The sequence below is a fragment of the Lepidochelys kempii genome, chromosome 22 (genome assembly GCF_965140285.1).
Source record: "Lepidochelys kempii isolate rLepKem1 chromosome 22, rLepKem1.hap1, whole genome shotgun sequence".
Lineage (NCBI taxonomy): Eukaryota > Metazoa > Chordata > Testudines > Cheloniidae > Lepidochelys > Lepidochelys kempii.
The window spans coordinates 6,015,705-6,040,296 of NC_136401.1; the positions used below are offsets into that span (position 1 = coordinate 6,015,705).

Genomic DNA, 24,592 nt, shown 5'->3' on the forward strand with positions numbered 1-24,592 from the left:
GTCCCTATTACGGGGGCGACTGACCTAGCTCTGGCCCTCCTTCCCCAAGCCAGACTCCCTTAGCTAGAGTGCAGCTGGGGGAACTCCGTATCTCAGAAATGCAGGCCACTTTTATTTAGGTACCTACACACAGGATTTCGGTTCGTTCCTCGAGGCATGCACAGAGCAGAGGTCCAGCGTCGGGTCCCTAGCAGTCAGGTCAAAGGGGCAATTTGAGACAGGTTTGGACATGGAAAGTAAAAGAAACAATTTTACAGGCTCTAAAGAAAGAACATCCAGTACTGGGGGATGCGAAAGCTCAGCCTTTGGGGGAGATTCTGGGGTTAGGCCCCGGGGGTAACTAAAGGATAACCAGCGGCAGAGTATTCATAGGGAAACCACACAAGCTGCCAAGCTCCGGGGGTATTTCTCTAACAAACGTGTGGAGAGCAATCTAATGAATGAGGGCTTTGAGGGGTCTCTCTGTGCACAGCATGGAAAGTCACCCTGGTCACACAGCAGCCGAGGCGACACACACATTTAAGTCAGGTTCCTGCAGCGTACAGACGGTCCCTGCATGCTTGCACTGCAGCGTATGACAAATGTGCTGCACGACGCTGCACTTGCAGCCGAAGCAAAGGGCTGCCCGTGTCACTTGAGGAATACCACGTGATGGCCTAAAGAGAAACGCAGGTGCTCAAGGGGTCGTTTCCAGACTGGAGCGGATTTCCACCGAGCCCCGCTGAGGAAGCGTGCCCGAGGCAATACGCGGGGAGTCGGGGCAGAACTAGACGGAGAACCCTGATCTCCTGACTCCCAGCCCCTGCCTTAACCTCAAGGCACCCTTCCCTTCCAGCAACCGAACAGTCACACCGATGGCGACTTCTGCTTTATGGCATTTCTCTGGCACACAGAGCCCCTGGCATGTGGCGGGGTGAAGGGGCAGGGGAAGGAGGTGTACAATGGGGACCCACAGAGCCCCTGCTGTCACAAGTCAGGGCAACTGCACCTATATTGCCTCTCCATGCTCAGCAGGGCTCCCACTCTCAGCTCCCCAGCCAATGCCTTTCTGGCTGCAGACGCACGTCTCTCCCTTCCGACTGGGAAATCCCCAGGCTGTACAGTTCCCTGCCTACTTCCGAGCATAGACCCGCTTGACTTCCCTGCAGAGACTGCTAACAGAGGCTACTGATATAAGTCACTGCACAGGTCTTTCTCAGGAGGCCTACTTATTCTTAGGACAAAAGCATTACAGAGAAAACACAGTAACAGCACTAAAGGAACCTGCCCGCATGCTGATCAGTTTACCAGGGCTCACCCCAGCATGGATTCTTGCAGGATAAACCCTTCTCCCACACACAGACCCACACCCTAGGTGAGTCCTTAGGGTTACAGTTCATCTCACGGCTTCAGCACACCCATGACAAGGTCAGTCCACCCTTTTACACAGAACAGGGGTCTTTGACCCGGAGTTCATGCACAAAGGGCGTGTCTTCAAAGGGTTGCTTTGGAGGGGATGCTTTTGCATTCCTCTCACCTCAAGGTATTTCCAAGGAAATCCACCTCCCACACACTGCTCCAAAAAGACCTGCGAACTTCCCCCTCCTTTCCTGAGATCCCAGTGATCTTGTCTAACGGCTAAAGAAGTTCCACACTATCTCACACTAGCACATAAACATTTGCATTTCCAATACAACGCACCCCAAAGGTGTTAACCCTAACTCGAGCCGGTACATTCAGTCAGGACAGTACCAGTCTGTCACAGGCGGCGGGGGGTGGCACGCAGGGAGCCATGGAGGGGGCAAGAAGCCCCTGGGCTGTTCAATGAACTGGACTGACAACATGTGCGACCCCCCAAGTTTAAAAAAGGGCAAACTGACAATTCCAGCCTGGCCAGCCACAGCCTGCCACACCATTTCGGCCGAGTCCCTGTAAACTCCAGGAAAGCCAGTAAGAGCTGCAGTTGCTCGGCCCCTTTGAGAGCAGGCCAGCAACTCCTGCGGGGCTGCGTACCCGGAAGTGCTTCGAGGGGTGTGGGCCCTATCTGTGCTCCACGCGCCCGAGGGCGGAGGCTCAAGCGGTGTCCGCTGGCCCGCACACGCACAGTACTTCACCTCGTCCTCCAGACCGCGGGCGTAAGAGGCCATGCGGGCCAATGCCTCTCCAGTTCCTCCTCACCGCAGTCCAACCGGACGTGAAACAGAAGAATAGATGGTAGGTAGAGGAACACAGATCGGGACCATGCACCTCAAAGAACCTCCAGTTACTCCGCTCCTCTCTCTGGCTGTGTATTCCACCCATGGGTGACAGACCCGCAGTGCTCAGACTGGAGGGCGGTGAAGATGCTGGCCAGGATGATGCTGGAAATATGGCCGTTCCCAGTGCTGCGTCTGCAGCGGAGGTTTAACGAGCGTGTGACCGGAACGCCAGGGCACCACCCTATGTATGTCCAGCGATGGTCCTTCATGCAGCAATGCTGCAGAGACAGCTTGTGCTCTGGTGGAGGGTGCCCTTACCCCGTCAGGGGGAGGGATACGCACTAACTAGTAGCATGCGTGATGTATCCAGCAATCCATTCAGAGATCCCCTGAGTGGACAGCTCGTCCCATGAACTCTCAGCTATGGCAAGAAATAGCCTTGGAGACATTGAGAGATTTGGTTCTCTGCAGGTAGAATGCCCAGGCACGCCTGACATCCAGGGAAGGAAGGGGCAGAGGTTTGGGGAGGAGAACAGGAAAGTGGATAGCTTGGCTGGCATTGGGGAGGAATTCAGGAGGCAAATGAAGAAAGCTTTCCCTTGTGAAGTACACGGTGAGGGTCATAAGGGCTCCCATATCGCCCACCCTTCTGGCTGAGGTAATAGCCACTAAGAACATGACCTACATGGACAGGTGGGACCTGGAGCCTGTTGCCAAGGGTTCAAATGGTGGCCCAGTAAGTGCTGATAGGATGAGACTGAGGTCCCATTGAGCTATAGGTTTGATGACTGGCGGAAAGGCCCTAACCAGGCCTTTCCTAAACCTCACTGTTATAAGGTGAATAAAGATGGAACGTCCATCTACTGGAGAAAGGCAGACATCGATTGCTGCACGATGGGACCCACAGTGAGCTAATGGAAACACTCGAGTTCTGTATAAACAGGAGGGGATCTAAAATGACTGGGATATCTGTAGCTTATCCTGAGCCCCGGTCAAGAAGCATCTCCACTTAGCTGAGTAGCAGGTTCTAGCTGAGTCTTTCCTACTCCGAGTAAGATTAGCTCGGACGGGTGTCGAGCATGAGCATCCTAGTTCTGATGCTCATCCAAACACCAGGCCATGAGCTGGAGTGGGTCTGGACTGGGGCATCTGACTCTGCCGCCTTCCACAGGAAGGAGATCTGGGATGGGGCGGATCCTGATAGAACGGATCGACATCCTCGGGAGCTCTGTGAACCAAAACTGTCTGGGCCAGCTGGGAGCACTGTCCTGTCTCTAGCCCTCTCCTGGCAGATCAGAGTGAGGGGCTTGTACCTGGCAGACAGTTGCTCGTCTGATAGGGCCGACATGCCAGGGGTCTCCTTGGCCCATATCAGAGTGAGGCCTCAGAGTCTTCTCCATAAGGTCTTTTCTTAATCTACGCTCACAAGCACGGCAAGTTTGCAGCAGAAAAGGGCGACAGACACTGCACTTTGCAGCAACATGCGCCTCCCGCAACAGTAGGGACAGAGTTGGTGCTCGGCCCTCGGGAGAAGGAGTGAGAGCAGGAGACAGCTCGTGAAACCCAGGACTCTGGGCATGGTCCCAAGGCTGCGGGGATGGAGTCCCTGGTACGGGGAGAAAAATGACTTATACTAACTACACTGAAAACTCACTATGGTAACGTGACTATTTACAAATATATTTAGAGGCCAAAGATGAAAGCTGGAGAAATCTTTGGACACAAGGCGTCTGACTCAGGCCACAGGGCAGTAAGAAGGAACTGGAGAAGCATTGGCCCTCAATCTGGAACATGTCAATAACTGCGGGTGTTCGAATTTCCCGACTCAGGCGCGTGGCACGCACACTCCCCCCATGGGGAGTACAGATAGGGACCAGCGCGCCAAGGACAGGATAATGATACTGGTGCAAGGCAGGGTCCTGACCCTGCAGACACTCGCAGTGACGAGTACTGGGCGGGTGTGAGGAGTCCCACTGCACTCAGAGGGGCAGATGGGGCAGGATGGGGGCCACTGTTTCAGAGCGGCAGGAGAGGCGGCATCTCTCCTTAGTGAGAGCAGCAGCGATTGCTGGGGGAGGATGGTTTCAATCAGGCACAGGCCAGATTCTATAACCAGGAGACCTGGCAGATCAAGATGGGCTCGGGGAGGAGGCACTTGAGTAGCTGCTGGGCTGGGTGCGTGGAGTTAAGTCCCCAGCTCAGCGGAAGGGCCTGCCACTCTGCTCCTTTCAGACACTCCTCACTTCATTTACAGCCCCGGCTGAGTGCGCTAAGTGCCCCCTGGAACTTCTCCCCTGCCAAGTTTCATGCCTCACAGTTGAGCCACTTCTGAGTCATGCCACGCAAAATACAATGACACAGCTTGGATCATTTTTCCAGAGAGAAGGGTAATTTTCCCACCCTCCCCTAGCTCAGTGACGGCCCAAGAGGCTTCTCCAAACTTGCAAATAAAACCCCCTACGTTTGGCCAGAGAGCGGACCTGGAGAATTTCAGCCAGAAAGGTGAGATGTAGAGTTGTGAACAGGTGCGACCAGTAAAGGAAACTCCCCAGCAGCCTTCGCCAGCCCCAGACAGGGAAATCCAGGAGCACCACCCCCCGAGCAGGGCACAGGAGTCTCATTCCAACAGCCACCCACTAAGCCACGCAGTGACCTCGTGTCCCTCTCCCCGTCCCATCCCCCTGCCCTCCCCCTTCCAGAGCCCCACTGTCACCTCTCCCTCGTATAAAGGGAGCAGAACGGCTGCCTGCACCCCTGCCCTGCCCGCTCCAAGCCAGCCATGAATGGGCATCAGGTCTAGGCAGGGAGGGGCAGAGCCAGCTGCAGCCTCACACCCACACAGCTGGGCACAGAGCAGCCCCCTAGAGGCAGGAGTCTGCACTGCACCTGCTTTCTTTCCACCAGGCGTCCACAGTGACTGCAAAGCATGGTTGCATTTCCTGAGCCCACATGGACCAGAGCCTCACTTCCAAGCCAATCTGCCATTCCCTTTAACGCAAGGGCACCTGGAGCCCTCTGCTGTGGGGGTGGGGACAGAAGAGGCGGTCGCCAAGAACCCTGTAATAAACCCGCATGGCCCACCAAGCTGCCAGGCTCCACCTCCCCCCTTGAGCAGATCCTTGTCCTACTTGACCAGGCAGGATTCCATCACCAGGAACCAAGGCTCCCGAGTCCCAGTGTGGAAAACAGCACAAAAGAGGCTTGCATGCATTTACATGTAGTTCTATGAGTCAGGCACCTCCCAGGTGTGGATGGTGTTGCTGGAGGGGGGGCTGATCCCATGGCAGAGGGACAGGAATGGCCAACAGAGAGACTGAGGGTGAAAGCAGGTTTGGGGAGTTTGCACGAGTGCATTAAAGACCAAGGTGCTCTTGGGTAGCAGATGACTGGCAGGGAGGGGACACCTGGTCCAGGTGGCCTTGGTATGAGAGTGCACGGAGAATACTGACCAACCGGGGGGACTTCATAGCAGAGTGAGAACTACAAGAAAGCAGCAGCAGGTCCTGGAAGGGCTGGTTTAGGAGGAAGAGCTAAATTTGTGTCAAGCTTGGGCAGGACAGGGCTGAGATGATATTGCAAATGGTGCCCAGACGTGTAGTCTGGGAAGGGACTGTTTATGCTGGGCCCTGTGGGGTGATCCCACACAGCAAGGCACAGTGGGCTCGGAAGTAACCTCCCACGGGACTGACGGGAGCCCCACGACACTTAACAGCCTTGAGAAAAGCACCAGCCAGGCAGCAGAACATGGTGTAGGCCCCGCGGGGATGGATGGGCCATGCCAGGCTTTTCCCATCGATGTGCTGGGCCTCCCATTCGAACCTGTCTCCACATGCTCCTGGCTCCGGCTCGCTCTGCACCTTGGCCCTGGAGCTTCTGCGGCTGGCTCCCGGCCCAGAGCCCAGCTTGGTGAGAAGCCTGAGGAAAATCCCTTCAGCCGTGGTGGAGTTCATGGAAAGCAAGCTGGGCGTGGAGCATTGGCAGGCTGGTTGCTCGCAGGCTCTGGGCGAGCCGCGAAGGCAGTCAGTCAAAGGCACTCAGCGGGTAAAGTAGACAGCTGCTAAGGTTTTAGCAGATCCTAATATCCCCCAGTGCCAGCATGCAGTGCCCCGCCCAGCCTGACAGGCCAGGGAGGCACATCAGAGATCTGGCTTTGTGCTGAACTTTGGACCCTACCTGCATTGTCTCCTCGGGCACATGCTTAATGGTGCACCCTCAACATGAGATGGGAAGGTTTATTTTAAAAACCCAAACCAGGTAAATGTAAAGAAGAGAAGCGGGACGTGTGGGCATGCCCGGAGCCTGCACCAAACGGCAGCACGTGCAGGGGGCATAGGGAGAGATGGAGTCGATGCACGGGAAGAAGCAGTCTCTGGGCATGGCCCATACCACACTCTAGCGGCAGGATGGCTCCAGGTTTGCTCCAGCAAGGGCATGGCTAGAAACAGCTCGTCAGCCGGGGCGCTGGGCCCCAGGAGAACAGCACCCATTCCGAGCAGCGCAGCGGCAGGGTGCCCTGGGGTGCTCTGCACCCGGTGAGGCTGCGGCTGTCGCACGCAGGGCTGTCTAACACCTCGCCCTGGTGTTACCAGGGTCTGGGGAGCTAGAATCCCGGCCGGGATCTCCTAGGCTCAGGGTGGCTCGTTACCTGACCGTGCTCTTCCCAAGGTTCCCAAATTCCAAAACGTTCCTAAGAAAAGCAGGCCGCTCGCCGACAACAGAGAGGAGCAGGAAAAGGCCTCAGCCTTGCATTCCCTTCGCCACCTTTCACTCGGGTCTGCAAGGACAGCAGGGGCTGCTATTCCAGTTCGGATGCCAGGGTTTCCCACCTGAAAGATGTACACGCCTGGGCATCACTCAGCACCCCTCCCTGCCATCTCTGTGTAACCCCCACTGGAGCATGAGAACTGGGCTTTGATCGCTGCTATTTTAATCTCCTTTGGAAACAGATGTTCCTGGTGCATCTCCCCAGCCCCTGGGCTCGGTCTGTCCCCACCGCTCACGCTCACGGCTGACCCTTCACTGTTCTGTCGCTTCACCCTCCTTCCTTTGCACACACAACCACCACATTCAGACAGGGATAACTTTCCCCCCAGGTTCTGCAGCCTGGCTGCGGCAGGGACTGTCCTTCCTCCTTACTGCGGTATAGCTTTCATAAGAGCCAGTCACACTGGCAAGGTCCCGGTACATAAAGTCATAGATTCCATTGGCCAGAAAGGACCATGTGTTCATCTAGCATCCGGCCCATCAGACCTTTTAATTTGGCCCTTGAGCTCCTGCCGGGGAGCAGGGTTGGGGGCTTGCCCCGCTCCAGAGTTCCAGCCGGGGAGCAGGGTCAGGTGCTTGCCCCACTTTGCGCGCATCACAGAAGCAGCAGCATGTCCCACCTCTGGCTCCTATGCGTAGGGGCAGCCAGGGGGCTCCACACACTGCCCCCGCCCCAAGCACCAGCTCTGCAGTTCTCCTTGGCCAGGAACCACGGCTAACGGGAGCTGTGGGAGCGATGTCTGCAGATATGGCAGCGCGCAGAGCCGCCTGGCCGTGCCTCCACATAGGAGCCAGAGGCGGGACATGCCACTGCTTCTGGGAGCTACTTGAGGTAAGTGCCACCCGGAACTTGCACCCCAGACTTTCTCCTGTGAGCCGACCCCCTGCCCCAGCCCTGATCCCCCTACCACCCTCTGAACCCCTCGGTCCCAGCCCAGAGCAACCTCCTCCACCCCAAATCCCTCATCCCCAGCCCCACCCCAGAGCCTGTACCCCCAGTTGGAGCCCTCACCCCCCCCACCCCAACCCTCTGCCCCAGCCCGGAGCCCCCTTCCACACTCCAAACCCCTCAGCCCCAGCCCGGAGCCCCTCCCACACCCTGAACTCCTTATTTCTGGCCCCACCCCAGAGCCCACACCCCCCCAGCTGGAGCCCTCACCCCCTCCCGCACCCCAACCCCCAATTTCGTGAGAATTCATGGCCTGCCATACAATTTCCATACCCAGATGTGGCCTTCAGGCCAAAAAGTTTGCCCACCCCTGCTACAGGCTGTGATCAAGTCACTCCTTAACCGTCTCTTTGTGAAGCTAAACCAATCAAGCTCTTTGAGCGTATCACTCTAAGGCAGGTTTTCTAACCCTTTAACCATTCTAGTCGCTCTTCTCTGACCCCCTCCCATTTATCAGCATCCTTCTTGATCTGTGGGCAGCAGAACTGGGCACCGGATTCCAGCAGTGGTTGCCCCAGCGAACGAACAGACATCAGCCACCGGCACAGAGCTCGGAAAGAGACTGCATGGCAGCTGCCTCCAGCACCCCAGATTCGCTCCCCTTTGAGTCCCCGCACAGGAAGGGCGCGTCCCGCGCATGCAGATTGCTCGTATTTGTGCAGAGCGCTGTAGCTCCCTGATGGAAATCCTCCCACGCGGTCGGACAGCTGATGCCTCTGGGCAATGATGTAAGATACCCTGGCTGAGGTATCTTACCTCAAGTAGCTGCGTTCTAATGCAGCTGCCATTGATCTCCTGCTGCTCCCTGCTTTTTTTTGGCGGGGGCGGGTAGAGGTGCTTCCCTCTCTGCCCTCAGAAAAGGTGGTTTCTTCCCACCCCATCAACTCTGAGTCCAGGGCACTCACCCATTCCTGCCAGAAGCTTAGAAATAGCCAGACACAAATTGCAGAGAAACAAGCAGTTATGCAGGTGTCCCAGAGCCTGAGGCCAAGGGGCAAGTGAGAATACCACAGACTCTTCCAAAGACAGTCAGCCCGAAAAACTAGTTTTGCAAAAGATTCCTACGTGGTTTTTGTTCAGAAAGGGTCAAAGCAGACCCAATTGCGGGGGTTCAGGAGGGTTTACAAGATTCTGCCTCTGATATTTTTCATTCAAAATGACTGTTAATTTTTTGGTTGACCTGAAACCAGATTTTTGGTGAACAAACGTTTTCAATTGTGTGTTTGATAAAGTGTGTTTGTTTTTTTAATTGTGAAAAATGTTCACAAATGGGTTTTTGGTGAAAATGTTCATTTTTTGAAAAAAGACCTTTTTGAAAAAAGAAAAAGAAAAAGAAAAAAAAACCCTTTTCATCTGAAAAAATTTGGCCAGCTCCAGTTTCCACACACAGGGTTGGTTGGTTGTTTTCCAAAAGTAACCACAGCACAACACCAGGAACAAAGGCCACATTCTAAGGTCAAGAGGGCGCCTAAAAAAATAAAATCTGGATTTTCTTTAAAATACACTCCTAGCCCATAGTCCAACACCGCTCACAGCCAAGTGGGTAATCTGGACAGACAATTCCACGGTGCCAGCAGAGTCTGCCCAAATCCAAACTTAGCGACGATGTTTCCTAACGTGCATACAAGCAAAATCAAACGGCTTTATCTTCATTGCTTTTAGTTTCTCCCTCTCACTGACTGCCCTCCACTGCCTTTTTGCTGCACACCTGGCTGCATGTTTTAACATTCAGCAGCTTAGGAATGTTTTTAAGGCACAAAAAAAGCAGAGCTAGAGAAATGTTTGAAGTGAGAAAAGCAGAATTTGTTTCCCATTTGTGTGATTCAAAAGAAGAAATTGCTTGAATAAGTTCTCTTCACTCCCCTCCCTCCCTCATCTTCTCCCCCTTCCCGTGAGGGATGGTGAAATGCTCCTTGAACTCAGCCTCACACCTCGGGTGGTGGCAGCCATGTGAGCAGGCTGGCAGGACTGGGGGTGTCGGGCAGACCTTCAGCAAGTTTCCCCTTGAGAGCCAATCAGTAGCGCTGAGACAGGCTAGTGCTGCAAGCACAATCAAGGACTGCTAGTCTGCCAAAGCCTCCCCACAATCCCCAGGCTCCTGCCCTGGTGGCCTTTTCTTGTCCTTTACCTGTTTGCTTACTGGAAATCACCTAGCACTGCACGTAGGCGTGCTCAGCAGGCAATCCCCACACACACATGTGGCTTCCGATGCCAGCTACTGCTTTCCTTCAGTGCCGGACCAGAGAACACCCCCGAGACAGCATCTCAGCCGGCTGCCGGGTGACAGAGGCCACCACCATGGAACTGGTGCATCTCTGCCGCGACTCGGGGAGCAAACCCCAAAGTGCCAAGCTCTCCAATGGGATTTCTAAGAAGCTGAGCCCAGATGAGAAGTGCTCAGATCCCTTTGCTACAAGTGAGGTTTGAGGCATGTCTGCAGCAGGCGTTTCCTGGGACCGTGATGTGCCCTGCAAAGGGGAGAAATGGTTGTGTACTTTTTTAGGGTTCTGTATGCTGGAGAACAGAAGCCTGAAAGTTGTAACTATAGCTGGTCAACAGCAGGACCGGCTGTTCCGGGGCAGCCCGAGCAGGCAGCCAGCTGGCCTGGGAGTCTGGAAGCCTGGGGTCCCCCACCTAAGGCAGTCTGCATGACTCTAGGACAGCCTCACTGAGGACACTGGGAGCTGGGTCTATCACTCCTAGGCTCCCCGCTCCATGGCAGGGCACTGGTGGATGCTCTTTGCTGGATCCTGGGCAGGTGTTTCAGTGAAAATTTTGTTGAATCTGCCACAGAATCAGCAAAACATTTTGGTCCAGTGAACCAGCATTTTCTGACTAAACCAAGTTTCTGACTGTGACAAACAGGCCCCTTGACAAAGGGTCCCCTGGTCTTCGCAAACAACTCTTGTCTCAGACCTGACAAGCTCACTACATCAAATGCATGGCTTGAAGGGGATTTGTCCATAAAGGAGAACATGGAAGATCTCTATCGAAAGTTGAGGTTATTGAACTTTCTGATGTTCATAGCCATGGCAGGATGTGTGCATGGGTGACACTTAAGGAATAATGTACCTATATCGAGGTTTATACCCTTATGGGCTTAAAGCTAAGGGATGTCAGCAGGCCACGATACACTGGGTAACGGCCTCTAGGCAGGCAGAAGCTGCCACCCCTCCCTGTCAGCTGGTGATGTTACGCCAGGCTCAGTTGTCCGCCCCTGTCCCATCCCAGGACAGTCAATGGAAAGCCATCACAGACAACTGAAAACAACCGAAACCACTTGGAGATAAAGAAAGGACATGGTACCAGGTGGGGGTCGCCTGTCTATGAACAGAGAAAAAGACTGTCTCAGTGTGACATCGAGTGGGGAGTACTCTCTGGGTCCATTCACCGAGGAGACAGCTTGTGGAGCGGGGGTGTTTCATGGAACCAGATCCTGGTTCCCGTGAAGCCAGCCAGCTCTGCCACAGACTGAACTTTGGGGGTGAGGGGACCCACTTTATCAGCTAGAAGAGGGAATTTCATTAATAAGTGTTGGCCCTAGTTCGTGTTCTGTGATTTTGTTTTGTAGTGTAGCCATTTGCTTCCATCACGCTCTCTTGTTTCTGGTAGAACCCCTGTCCTTCCTGAACTAACCCTTTGTTCCAGTGCCAGTGCCGTGAGTTATACGGGAGCCGTGATTTAACTGGGGTCCCTGCACCTTTGGGGGCAAAGGCTCTGGAGTTTTTGTGAGTAGCCAGTGTCAGGGGCTGGATAGCACAGGGGAGTGCTTCAAGGGGAGTCAGGTGCACCTATTGCTAACTGCAAGGTGAAGTCAGGGCTGGCACAGCCCAGAGGAAAGCATAAGAACAGCCAGACTGAGTCAGACCAAAGGTCCATCTAGCCCAGTGTCCTGTCTGTCGACAGTGCCAATATCAGGTGCCCCAGAGGGAATGAACAGAACAGGATCAAATGATCCATCCCCTGTCGCTCATTCCCAGCTTCTGGCAAACAGAGGCTAGGGACACATTCCCTGCCCATCCTGGCAAATGGCCATTGATGGACCTGTCCTCCATGAACTTACCTAGTTCTTTTTTGAACCCGCAGGAGAGTGCCTGAGTGGCTGAAAGGCTGGGGCTACCAGGGAGCTGACACCCAGTCACACAGACAAAACTCCCTCACGCTGGAGGCAGGGGGATAACGAGGCAACTCAGAGTTCTGGGTACCCCGAGATCCATCACAGTGGCCAGATCTACTCCTGTTTCCCCCCTTTACATTCATTTTGCTCGTCTTACTGCCATAGAAACTCTCAGAACACGACGCCTGCTCTCCCCGCTCGGACTGGCAGAACCCTGGGCTGGCTCAGGCCTCGCCGACAGGAGATGGTTGCACCCGTTTAACAAATGGGGCAACTTTAAACAGATTTAATTAAATATGATTCGCGTGAACCTGGTGCAGCTCAGCCAGGTGCAGAGGGGGCGTGCTCAGCCCTGAGCTGAGAAAAGCATTGCAGAGGTGTTATCAACAAGAAGAGTTGCACACAGCCTGAATAAATTCCTTCCCCTCTCCCGCAGGTTCCACTGTTCTAACCCCACCACCTCTCCGCTCAGCCAGAGAGCCTGCCAGGGTCGACAGGACCTGGTTTTCTATGCAGATTTCCTTTATAATCAATGGCTGCGAATGCCACCACAGAATCACTTATAGCTCTGTGCATCAAATCCACTGGGCACTGGGGATGGCTTACATCTCCAGGCAGGTACCTCTGAGCTAACAGGAGCATCTGCAACCTCTGGGACACGTTACACTGATCTTTAAAACATTTCAGCTAGAAAGCAGCCTTTGGGACCCCAGCCATTGTGCTGACCTGTGCCGGAAGAGTTAGCATAGTATCAAGCCTTTGTGGCAATCAATGCAGGCACCAGATCAACACGTCTTTGAGCCTCTTTAGAGGAGAATGGGATTGCATGGCTGCAGCTCAATCAATTTCACCCACCATTGGAAACACTGATTAACTCTATGCAAATGATTTTCCCGTTGGCTAGCAGGAGCGGCACCTCCGCAAACCTGAGTGCGCACAACAACGACTTTGGTGGTTCGGAGCCAGGGAAGAGAGCTAGCCAAGGGTGGATTTATCAGCAGTGGAAATTTGTAATGCAAATAACAGCCCCACCATTTACCACCCTCGGCTGAAATGTGCAAGAGAAAAGAGAGACTGGACACTCTGGCCCAAACGTAACAGGCGAAAATCATCAACAGAGCCAGAGTCACGTCTGCCCCTCTCTCAAGTAACAACCACAGCTGACCTGTGGCCACGAGGGAAGGGAGTTTTTCCGAGTTTCTAACTCGGAACCCAAGTGACCCTTTCATGTGTCGAACACAAAAGAGTCTAATCTGCCCAAGCACATTCTGCCTGCAGACAGGAGGCTAAGAGGGTCACCCAAAGGGTTCCCGTTACTTAGGAAATGACTTAATTCCTTCCCCCTTGTAGCCAGCACTCATTTCCTAGCCCAGGCCCCAGCTGAGCCGCTCTCTTCCCATATCGCTGGTTTGGAAGCCCTTAAAGGGAGAGCTCTAATAACATGCTCTCGCTCCCCTCACCCCTCCTGGAGCGGCTGCACTTTACCACTGGGAGGTCCTGTAAGCACTGGGAAGAGAAATTCCTGTCCAAATGAGAGAATACCTTCCAAACAAGGCTGCTGTCTGATTACAAGGCTTGGTAAGTGGCCGCGCTAGACAGTAATTCCTGCCAAAGCCCTGTCTGTGAATGCGCCAGGGGAAGACAGAGCGCTCTGGGGTGTGTGCATCACTGGTTTATTGTTATCTTCAGCCAGCTCCACAGCCCCAAATTTCAAAATCACAAGGTCAAAACATCTGAAATCCATTAGGAATTTCTAAAATTAGCCTGTCAACGCAGGGTTCCAGCCGCTGCTTCCAACACAAACGCCAATGCCCTGCGCCGGGGGAGTGACGGGCTGTCAGCACCGAGTCACGGCTCCCCCAGCCAAACTGATGGGAGGCCCCCAGAGACTGCTCCTGTCCCCCAGCTCCCTCTTCTCCTGGGGCAGCCCTGGCGGCGAGGGGGGGGGGGAAGCTGCTGCTATTTTGTTTGTTCCCCCCGCTGCCCCCTCTCCAAATTACATAAACGCCTCCTGTCTGGGTAATGGACTGAGAAGTGACACAAAAATCAATAAACAATTCCCGTTTGGAGATGGCCGGCTGCTGTTCCGAGCGGCTGCCTGGGCATCTCTGCCTGGAGCTGTCAGCATGTCCTCAGTCACTCACAGAGCCGGCGTCCCCTCCCCCATCCCCAAATCTAACCCCCTGAGCTTCCGGCGTCAGACAAAGGCCATAAGGTCAGAGGGGGCATGCTCGACTTGCCCCACCTGGGTTTTGTCCGTGCTGGCAGGGGGGGACTAGCACTGCCCGGGAAGGCAGGGGCAGTGCACTGAAGGCCGGAGCTAAGAACCCCAGCCTAGACCCAACTGCTCACTCGGGATACTAGCCGGAGCCAGATTTCCAGCTCTCTCTTCACCGGGCCACCCACGGGCTCCTTACCCTGCCCCTCCCCTCACAACAGCCCCAGCAGCTCCTGGATGCGCCTTTCCTCTGTGCTTTGTTTTTCCCGGCCTAACGAGCTCGGAGCCCATTGCCTCGAGTGAGGGTCTATCCCCCTGCCAGCAATGCACAGGGCAGGAGCCGCTGCAGCAGGCTCAGGGCGCGGCATGAATCCCAGGGCTGCTGCACTCCAAGGGACCAGTCAACACGCACTCGGAAGGGGGGCCAGTCTCTGCCTGCAGCCGCAGCCTGTCCGTCAGCATCGGGGAACTCACCTGGGCTGGGAGAGGGGGCTGCTGGCAAATCCCTCCAGCCCAGGGCTGCCCGCTGCGTCCGCTGCGGCACACAAACCAAGCTCCCAATGGCCGGACAAAAGCCACTTCTCCTGCTGTCCCGAAGGCCACCAGAGACCGCCCCCTCCCAAGCGCCCCCAGCACCCCGCTCCCTTGTCCCTGCTGGGTGCTAATCTTTGACCTCCTGCCATGGGCACAGTCCCTTGGTGCCTGTAGCCACCGGATCTCAGAGGAGGATCCCCAGCATCCCGCGATCTATCCTTCTGGAGAGCCAGGACTTCGCCCGTGCAGCCCAAACACTCGTTCCATTCACTGCTCAGATGTTGTTACGGTCACAATAAGGCCTGAGAGTTCCCAGAAGCCACGTGGCCCATCCATGTCCTGTTCACACCGTCCATGAACCCAGAGCCAGAACAAGAGTCTGAACCAGAGGCAAAACTTGTGGAAGTCAAGAGCAACAAAGATCCTTTCCTGAGCAGCAACTCATGGCATGTTTCCTATGCTACTGCTCAGAGCCCCCTGCAGGGACCAGATCAGCGCCCCACCTTGCCGGGTGCAGATGCAGAGCGAGAGATGGTCCCTCCCTGCCCAGCTCACAATCTAAATAGACAAGACACAGGACTTGGGATCCCCATTTTACAGCTAGGGAACTGAGACACACAACGATGAAGTGGCTTCTCCAAGGTCACACAGGGCGAGAGGCGGGAGCTGAACCCGGATCTCGCATCCAGAGCCTTCCCCCCAAAGCCAGCTTTCCTCTGAGACATGGCATTTGTATTTATACTGCAAACTCATCAGGCTGGGACGGTCTTACTAGATGGACCTACGGCAGGGAGCCCAGAGAGCCTCTCCAGGCACGAACCCCACATATAGTAGTGAACTATTAACAGCCAGCAAAGAGACCAATGACAGCTGCGGGAATGGAGACTGGCTAATAAATGCCTGTGCAAACAGTTGGCTGCTGGAGACTAGTCTCCATAACAAGTCGCCTGATAGACAGACCAGCCTCAGCTATCCCCAGGAGTGCTCCAGGGGGAGGGGCTGCCCCCCCCCCAGCAGGCCTCTGGTTGTTAACGGTGCATGTTGCATTTCGCCCATCCATCAAAGATAGCAAAGGTGCCTGTTACTTGTGGCAATAAGACAGGAATGGATCCAGAGGCTTGTGCTGGGGAATGGCAGAGCGTGAAGAGTGGATGCTAAAGACAGGCTAGCAAACAGCTGTGGGAAAGGGCAGTCTGTGCTGAGCCCGGTGTTCCAGCGTCTCTAGGGGGACATCTACGCTGCAGCTGCAGGGGCCATTCACAGCTCGGGTAGCTGGACGTCTGCTCAGCCTAGAGCACTAAAAATAGCAGGGGCCCAGGCCAGCCACCCCGTACTTGCCTAGGAGCTCAGGGCAGCCGCTTGACCTGGGAATTACACCTCCTAGCTGCAGTGCAGATGTACCCTGGGCGGCCAGGGTTGTTCCTAGCACGCACAGATGCACCAACGTCCTCCAGACCCAGTGGGCCCGTTTTAACCCCCACTCTCCTTTGCCCTGAACTTTGGGAACACCCTCGCTTGGGGCTGGGCTCAGGCCAAACAGCCAGTGATTCTTAAAGCACCACCACTTAGGGTACGTCTACACTGCAAACTCCTTATGGCGTCACGTAGAGTCCGTACCCCGCACGCCCCCCAGCGCAGGTATAAATAGCAGTGTAGCCAGTGAGGCATGGCTTAGGGGAGACATGACACACCTGGGGCTTAGGCCCAGGGCACGTATCCTACACAGCTCTCTACTCGCCCGAGCAGCACCTCACCTGCGGCAGGGAATGGCTCCGGCAGCTCCCAGCCGCCTCTCCCCTGCCATGGGCCCTACATGATGCTGCCAGCAGTATGCAGAATCGACAGGCCCTCCGTTCAGGGTAGACATACCCCTGCATTTTCAAAGCAGTGGGAAAACCCCAGCGCAAACAACCAGTTCATTAGGTCTGAATAAAATCCACTTGGAGTTCTGCAAGCTTGGGGCAAAACACCAAACCCAACCCAACCCAGCTTCTTTTCAGCAGTTAAGTTACTGAAGCTTCTACCTTCAGACTCGCCAGGCAGCTTGTCCTGAATGAGAGCCCCTGAGAAAAAAGGCTTTGTTTTAAAGCTTCCTCCTCAATGAGATACTCTCTCCTAGATACTCACCCTCCAACCCACCACCGATCGGAGCCAGTACCCCCAGCTGCACTCATTCACATGACCCTCTCGTGGCTGGTCCATCAGGGGATGAGACCTACTGGTGAAAACAGGGACTCTCCCGTCACTCAAGAGGGCAGCAGGGGCCTTGCTTTTGGAGCAGAAGGTCCAGGGTTCTCAGCTCAGCTCCCCAGGGGAGCATGTGGTAGAAGAGGGACGTCTGGAACCCCCCACCTGTATCCTGCAAAGATTCATAGATTCATAGATATTTAGGTCAGAAGGGACCATTATGATCATCTAGTCTGACCTCCTGCACAATGCAGGCCACAGAATTTCACCCACCACTCCTAAAAAAGACCTCACACCTATATCTGTGCTATTGAAGTCCTCAAATTGTAGTTTGAAGACCTCAAGGAGCAGAGAATCCTCCAGCAAGTGACCCGTGCCCCATGCTACAGAGGAAGGCGAAAAACCTCCAGGGCCTTCCAATCTGCCCTGGAGGAAAATTCCTTCCCGACCCCAAATATGGCGATCAGCTAAACCCTGAGCATATGGGCAAGATTCATCAGCCAGATACTACAGAAAATTCTTTCCCGGGTAACTTGGATCTTACCCCATCTAAAAACCCATCACAGGCCATTGGGCCTATTTACCATGAATATTTAATTACCAAAACCATGTTATCCCATCATACCATCTCCTCCATAAACTTATCGAGTTTAATCTTAAAGCAAGATAGATCTTTTGCCCCCACTACTTCCCTCGGAAGGCTATTCCAAAACTTCACTCCTCTGATGGTTAGAAACCTTCGTCTAATTTCTAATCTAAATTTCCTAGTGGCCAGTTTATATCCATTTGTTCTTGTGTCCACATTGGTATTGAGTTTAAATAATTCCTCTCCCTCTCTGGTATTTATCCCTCTGATATATTTATAGAGAGCAATCATATCTCCCCTCAACCTTCTTTTAGTTAGGCTAAACAAGCCAAGCTCCCTGAGTCTCCTTTCATAAGACAAGTTTTCCATTCCTCGGATCATCCTAGTAGCCCTTCTCTGTACCTGTTCCAGTTTGAATTCATCCTTCTTAAACATGGGAGACCAGAACTGCACACAGTATTCCAGGTGAGGTCTCACCAGTGCCTTATATAACGGTACTAAAACCTCCTTATCCCTACTGGAAATACCTCTCCTGATGCATCCCAAGACGACATTAGCTTTTTTCACAGCCATATCACATTGGCAGCTCATAGTCAACCTATGATCAACCAATACTCCAAGGTCCTTTTCCTCCTCCGTTACTTCTAGTTGATGCGTCCCTAGCTTATAACTAAAATTCTTGTTATTAATCCCTAAATGCATGACCTTACACTTCTCACTATTAAATTTCATCCTATTCCTATTACTCCAGTTTACAAGGTCATCCAGATCCTCCTGTAGGGTATCCCTATCCTTCTCTAAATTAGCAATACCTCCCAGCTTTGTATCATCTGCAAACTTTATTAGCACACTCCCACTTTTTGTGCCCAGGTCAGTAATAAAAAGATTAAATAAGATTGGTCCCAAAACTGATCCTTGAGGAACTCCACTGGTAACCTCCCTCCAACTTGACAGTTCACCTTTCAGTAGGACCCGTTGTAGTCTCCCCTTTAACCAATTCCCTATCCACCTTTCAATTTTCCTATTGATGCCCATCTTATCCAATTTAACTAATAATTCCCCATGTGGCACAGTATCAAACGCCTTACTAAAATCTAAATAAATTAGATCCACTGCGTTTCCTTTATCTAAAAAATCTGTTACTCTCTCAAAGAAGGAAATCAGGTTGGTTTGGCACGATCTACCTTTTGTAAAACCATGTTGTATTTTGTCCCATTTACCATTGACTTCAATGTCCTTAACTACCTTCTCCTTCAAAATTTTTTCCAAGACCTTGCATACTACAGATGTCAAACTAACAGGCCTATAATTACTTGGATCACTTTTTTTCCCTTTCTTAAAAATAGGAACTATGTTAGCAATTCTCCAATCATATGGTACAACCCCTGAATTTACAGATTCATTAAAAATTCTTGCTAATGGGCTTGCAATTTCTTGTGCCAATTCTTTTAATATTCTTGGATGAAGATTATCTGGGCCCCCCGATTTAGCCCCATTAAGCTGTTTGAGTTTCGCTTCTACCTCAGATATGGTGATGTCTACCTCCATATCCTCATTCCCATTTATCATGCTACCATTATCCCTAAGATCCTCTTTAGTCTTATTAAAGACTGAGGCAAAGTATTTGTTTAGATATTGGGCCATGCCTAGATTATCCTTGACCTCCACTCCATCCTCAGTTTTTAGCGGTCCCACTTCTTCTTTCTTTGTTTTTTTCCTATTTATATGACTATAGAACCTTTTACTATTGGTTTTAATTCCCTTTGCAAGGTCCAACTCTACTTGACTTTTAGCCTGTCTCACTTTATCCCTACATATTCTGACCTCAATAAGGTAGCTTTCCTTACTGAAGAGAACAACTCACGCCCACGCAGCCAGGAGAGACCATGCCCTGCCCTGCAAGCAGCCAGCCAGCAGAGAGAGGCACCGCTGCATTGAAGGGAATGGGGCGTGGTGGAGCTCTGCTGCATGATGCCCATATTAAGAGCATTAGAATCCATCTATCCCAGTGCCAGGTGCTTCAGAGAGAATGAACAGAACAGGGCAATTACCAACAGATCCATCCCCAGTTGTCCAGTCCCAGCTTCTGCCAGTCAGAGGCGTAGGGACACCCAGAGCATGGGGCTGTGTCCTTGACTATCCTGGTTAATAGTCATTGATCGACCTATCACCCATGAACTTATCAAATTCTTTTTTGAACCCTGTTATACTTCTGGCCTTCAGAATGTCCCCTGGCAATGAGTTCCACAGGTTGACTGGGCACTGTGTGAAGAAGTACTTCCTTTTGTTTGTTTTAAACTGCAGTTGGTGACCCCTAGTTCTTGTGTTATGGGAAGGGATAAATAACACTTCCTTATTTACTTACTCCACCCCAGTCAGGATTTTACAGACCCGGATCACATCTCCCCTTAGGCATCTCTTCTCCAAGCTGAAAAATCCTAGCCTCTTCAATCTCTCCTCATACAGGAGCTGTTCCATACCCCTAATCATTTCTGTTGCCCTTCTCTGCACCTTTTCCAATTCTAATAGATCATTTTTGAGATGGGGTGATGAGAACGGCACACAGTATTCAAGCTATTTAGTTGGGGATTGGTCCTGCTTTGAGCAGGGGGTTGGACTAGATGACCTCCTGAGGTCCCTTCCCACCCTGATATTCTATGATTCTATGGGCGTACCGTGGATTTATATCATTGCATTATGATATTTTCTGTCTTATTATCTGTCCCCTCCCTAATATTGGGGCACTGGGGAGGAGAGGAATCTAGCTGGTTTGTAGAGCTCTGAAGGGCTCAGTCCTGGGGAGTGTGTGCTGCTCTGAGGGGCAGCTGGAGGAATCACAGCTTCATTTTACTAAGTCTCCTTTTCCTTTCTTTATTGGCAGCTTCCAGTTCCAAAGGATTTGGGTTCTACAGACTAACTGCTGGGAGCAAATCCAAGCATCTCCAAGGCCCCAAAGCTGCTGCATGCAAGTCCTTGCTAGCCTAGGAATAACTCACCCGGTGCGTTTCCTTCTCGGGAGCCTTTTATAGACCTTCCTTATTTGATGGCTGCATTTTAAACAATTACCCTGGGTGCAGCACACTCCTTCGATAGCTTTAGTCAGGCGGCAACTTCTCAGCCCAGCCAGAAATCACCTAGGCTAGTATCAGCCCTGTCTGCTTCCGAGCTCTGCTCAGGCCGGCTCCCAGCCTGTAATGTTGGTGACTCAAGGGCTTAGCAGAAATGACATTTCATTTCCTATGCTGCGGGTGACTTTACATGGCCTTGTCATAGGTAACATGGTCATTTATCTTGTGCAACCATCGCCTGGCTGGGGTTTGCGCTGTTTGTTTGCAGATCTTTGTCTCTGTAGAGCCATTAGGGAAGACAATGGGGTCAGGACACCGAGGAACAGCACAGAGGAGACTGGTTGGGAGGTCAGGGCAGATAAATACAGCCAGGGTTTCTTTGGCTGGAGGGGCACAGAGAGCTGGGAAAGACACATCACAGCCTGCCTGGAATGCAGTCTGCCATTGCCGGCTGTGGACAAAGCCGGACTAATCAGGAGTGTTTGTTCACCTCGGAGTCGGGAGCACAAAGAAACAGCTGCAGATAGGCCAGAGAAAAGAATCTGATCGCAGATATGAGTCCCTCTCTGCAGCATATGTTCTTCCAGCCAAAGGGGAGCGCATACCTGGGTTCAGAGGGACAGAGATATTTCCAAGGCGCTGGCCCATTACTGTGCTGGGGGAATTCTCGGAGGCTAATCCTGAAGGTATGTGCAAAGACCCCAAGTCAGGAGCGGGTGACTGATGGGCTGGGCTGTTCATACGCTGACAGCTCAGGAGCACAAAGGAATCTAAGCAGGAGAAACCCTTCCCCTAAACAAGGCTAAAGAGCAGAGGCTGCCTATGGCAATTAGGAGCAGATCTGCAGCTATTAGAGCAATGAGGGAAGAGCAAGCCGATCAGTAATCCACCCCAGCAGCTCCCAGGTCACCAGCAGTCAAGAGACCGACAGCCTCCAGTTTGATCTCGGACCCTGTTCCAGTGGTGCAGTGCGCCCAGCCCAGCCTAAAACAAGTGGGACCCACAAAGCAGGTCGCTGCACCAGCACCAGCAAACTAGACCTGTCAGAGGAGTCCTAGGCGCCGCCTCACCCCTGTGTCTGGGGTTAATTGTCAGTTACCCCAGTGCAAGTGAGCTGAAAACAGTCAATTGGACTGTTAAAGCCAGAGGAGCGGGGGGGCTCAGGGCACGTGCAGCTCAAACTCCATTCAGCTCACTTCCTGAAACTGATGAGGTTTCAAGCCGGCAGGGTCCTTTTAGCTTCCAGGTGCTGTCAGCTGTCATTGCCTCTCTGTGTGTATATAAAATCTGCTGCAGTTTCCACGGCATGCATCCAATGAAGTGAGCTGTAGCTCACGAAAGCTCATGCTCAAATAAATTGGTTAGTCTCTAAGGTGCCACAAGTCCTCCTTTTCTTCTCTTATCATTCACTCTCACCAAGCCCTGCTTACTCCACAGTTCCCAGGGCAAGGCCCCTGGAACCTGCACTGACGGGAGAGTCTGTACCTGCTTCGTTGAAGTTTAAACTGGATGGGGTCTGGAGAATGGAAATCAAATCAGTCAGCCTAGCAGCCGCTGTTATTGTTTTGATGCCTCCTTCTGTTTGCTTTACACAGCCCCCACTCACACTTTCAGTTTGTGGCACGGTGCATAGCTGGTGTGAACAACCCACTGAGGCATGGCAGAAGCCAGCGGCAGGGGGCCGTGGAGGGTCAGGCAGCTAGGGAGAGGTCAGGCAGCGGGACAGCTTAAGACAGTAGGAGAAATACTGGAGCTGAACGACCCTGGAACGACTCCCTTCAGGTTTCAGAGTTAACTTCCCACTGAAATGAATGGGCTCTCTGAAAGCTGTTGTTTCAGGCCGGCTGCAGACTCAGGCAGACAGCACTGCATCAGTTCACACTTGATTCCAGGCAGGATGTGAACACCCACAAAGGCCAGGAACAGATGTTTTTATAATGCAAAATGGAACAAGGCCACTCAGCGAGGAACAGATTCTGCAGCCAATCCCATGGAACACAGAGGGCTCCAACTAGCACCAGTGCAGATCTCAGGGGAACGGGGTAATGGGGTGATGTGGTGAAGGGACCCCACTTGGGTTGTGGCAGGGGTGGGGTTAAGTTTTGTCCCAAGCAGGCAAAAGGACTGATGAGGCTGCAGGACTGTAGTGGAGAAGAGCCCTGCAGACATCTGTGCTCAGGATGCCCCTGGGGAAGCATCCCTCTACTTTCCAGAGGCAGAGAGCAGGGCAGGGAGGGAGCTGTGTCTGTAAGACAGGCAGGTTCCTGCAGGAGGTTCACCCCCCATCTTACTTTTTACTGCATTTTACTTTTTCTGCAGTAAAAACAGCAGCCATGAGCTAAGTTGCAGAGAGTCACATCCTCATGTTCCATCTAAATTGCACCAAACCAGTGTATTATCAGGCTGCTATGAAGCCACTCCTGTCCTAAGAGTACCCATCACTGGGTAAAGAAACAGATCTTAAGACTTTTAAGAAAACTTTGTTTGACAGCATTCTGCCTGGCAAAGAACCACTTATCAACAGCTGTATTTGTGAAATCTCTACTATTGTTTGGCCTTTGTGGTCCCTACTTCTCTATTATTTATCTGTGTGGTCTCGGTCTGATTCTTTTATTGTTTCAGTCTGTTGCATAACTCATGAATCAACTGAAGTGGTGGGGTGTGATTGGTTAAAGAAGTGTTTTATAATGAGCTAGGATGGGTGAAAAATACCATTTTGTAGGACTTTAGTGTAAAATGACTGGTTAAGGTACGGCTAAGCAGGACCCAAATTTTAACGATATAAACTGGGGTCCAAAGGGAGGTTCTTCAGAACCTAACTTCAGAACACAGCCCAAGGTCAACACTGCAAAACCATCACACCCTGCTGACCATACTGTGCAGAAGCTGGAAGCCCAGACAAGGAGATCCTGACCGGCCACCAGGAAAAGTCTGTCTGCCTTATTAGGAGTGGTGAGCATTGTATGCTTAGCGTGTGTAGTCTGCTGATCAGCTGTTAATAAATATAGGTTAGTACTGTGTCAGGCTCTTTCACTGGTAAAAAGCCCCACAGACCCATAGAGCCCTGGGCCCACTGGGAATGGGTGTTAGCCCTGAGCCCATGGAGAGGTACAGTTGGGTCCCTTACTCCCTGAGTGCCCACAAATGTAGGGGGCTGGGAACCCTAAATTGTGCAGGTAACACCGGGAGGCCCCCTCTCCCTGGGGGTCCAGCCTATCTCCCTTTGCTGGTCTGCACTATGGGACAGAAGGCTTCCCGCTGGAAAACGAACACGGCGCAAGCAGGGCTCAGGGTTTCTCCTGAAGGGGCTGAGGCCTGCACAGCTGGGCAGAGGGTGCTGCTATGGGCTCGCTGGGGGTGCCCGTCAGCTCGGCAACTTTTGCAAGAGAATCGTACTCTGACTGCGGGGCTTGGCTGGGAATCCAGGATCGATGAATGCGGAGAAAGGCTCCAGCCCAGACACACACAGCCCAGCCTCCTCAGACCCGTGCGGCACAAAGCCAAGAGCGCTGTGTAAAGGGCCTCGCTGCGTTAACTCTTCACAGAGAGCTAGCATGGCCCTAGCCCACCATGCTCAGCGCTGAGTGCTAGCAGGAGAGGACATTACACAATCATACATTCAAACATCCCCATTGCCCGGTGCCCATAATAACCACAGCCAGCAGGGCAACACCGACCCGCCATACCAGCCAGCCGCACATGTGTCGGAAGGCACCAGCTCCCCTCTCGGCAGGAACGCACTTATCCGGCAAGGCAGCTGGCATGAGCGCACAGCAGAGCCCTGGCCAGGCTATGCTGTGCTGCCATTCAACTGCCTCTTAGCAGAGCATGTAGGAGCCAGCCCCAGCGGGAAAGTCTAACACAGCCGGCAAAGTCGTCGGGCCAAATTCTGCCCTGGAGTCCATAACATGACTTCCCACAGCCTGGGCCCTCAGCAACTCCTAGAAACAGCTCGCTCCACCCCAGAACCACCCGGGAGCTTGCTCAGAACC

The 24,592-nt window shown here is 52.9% G+C and overlaps 1 protein-coding gene across 5 annotated transcripts in view; it reads right to left on the reverse strand.

The window, feature by feature from the left end:
* ROBO3 (roundabout guidance receptor 3) overlaps positions 1–24,592 on the reverse strand; it is a 145,487-nt gene that overhangs the window by 95,551 nt on the left and 25,344 nt on the right. The window lies entirely within an intron of this gene.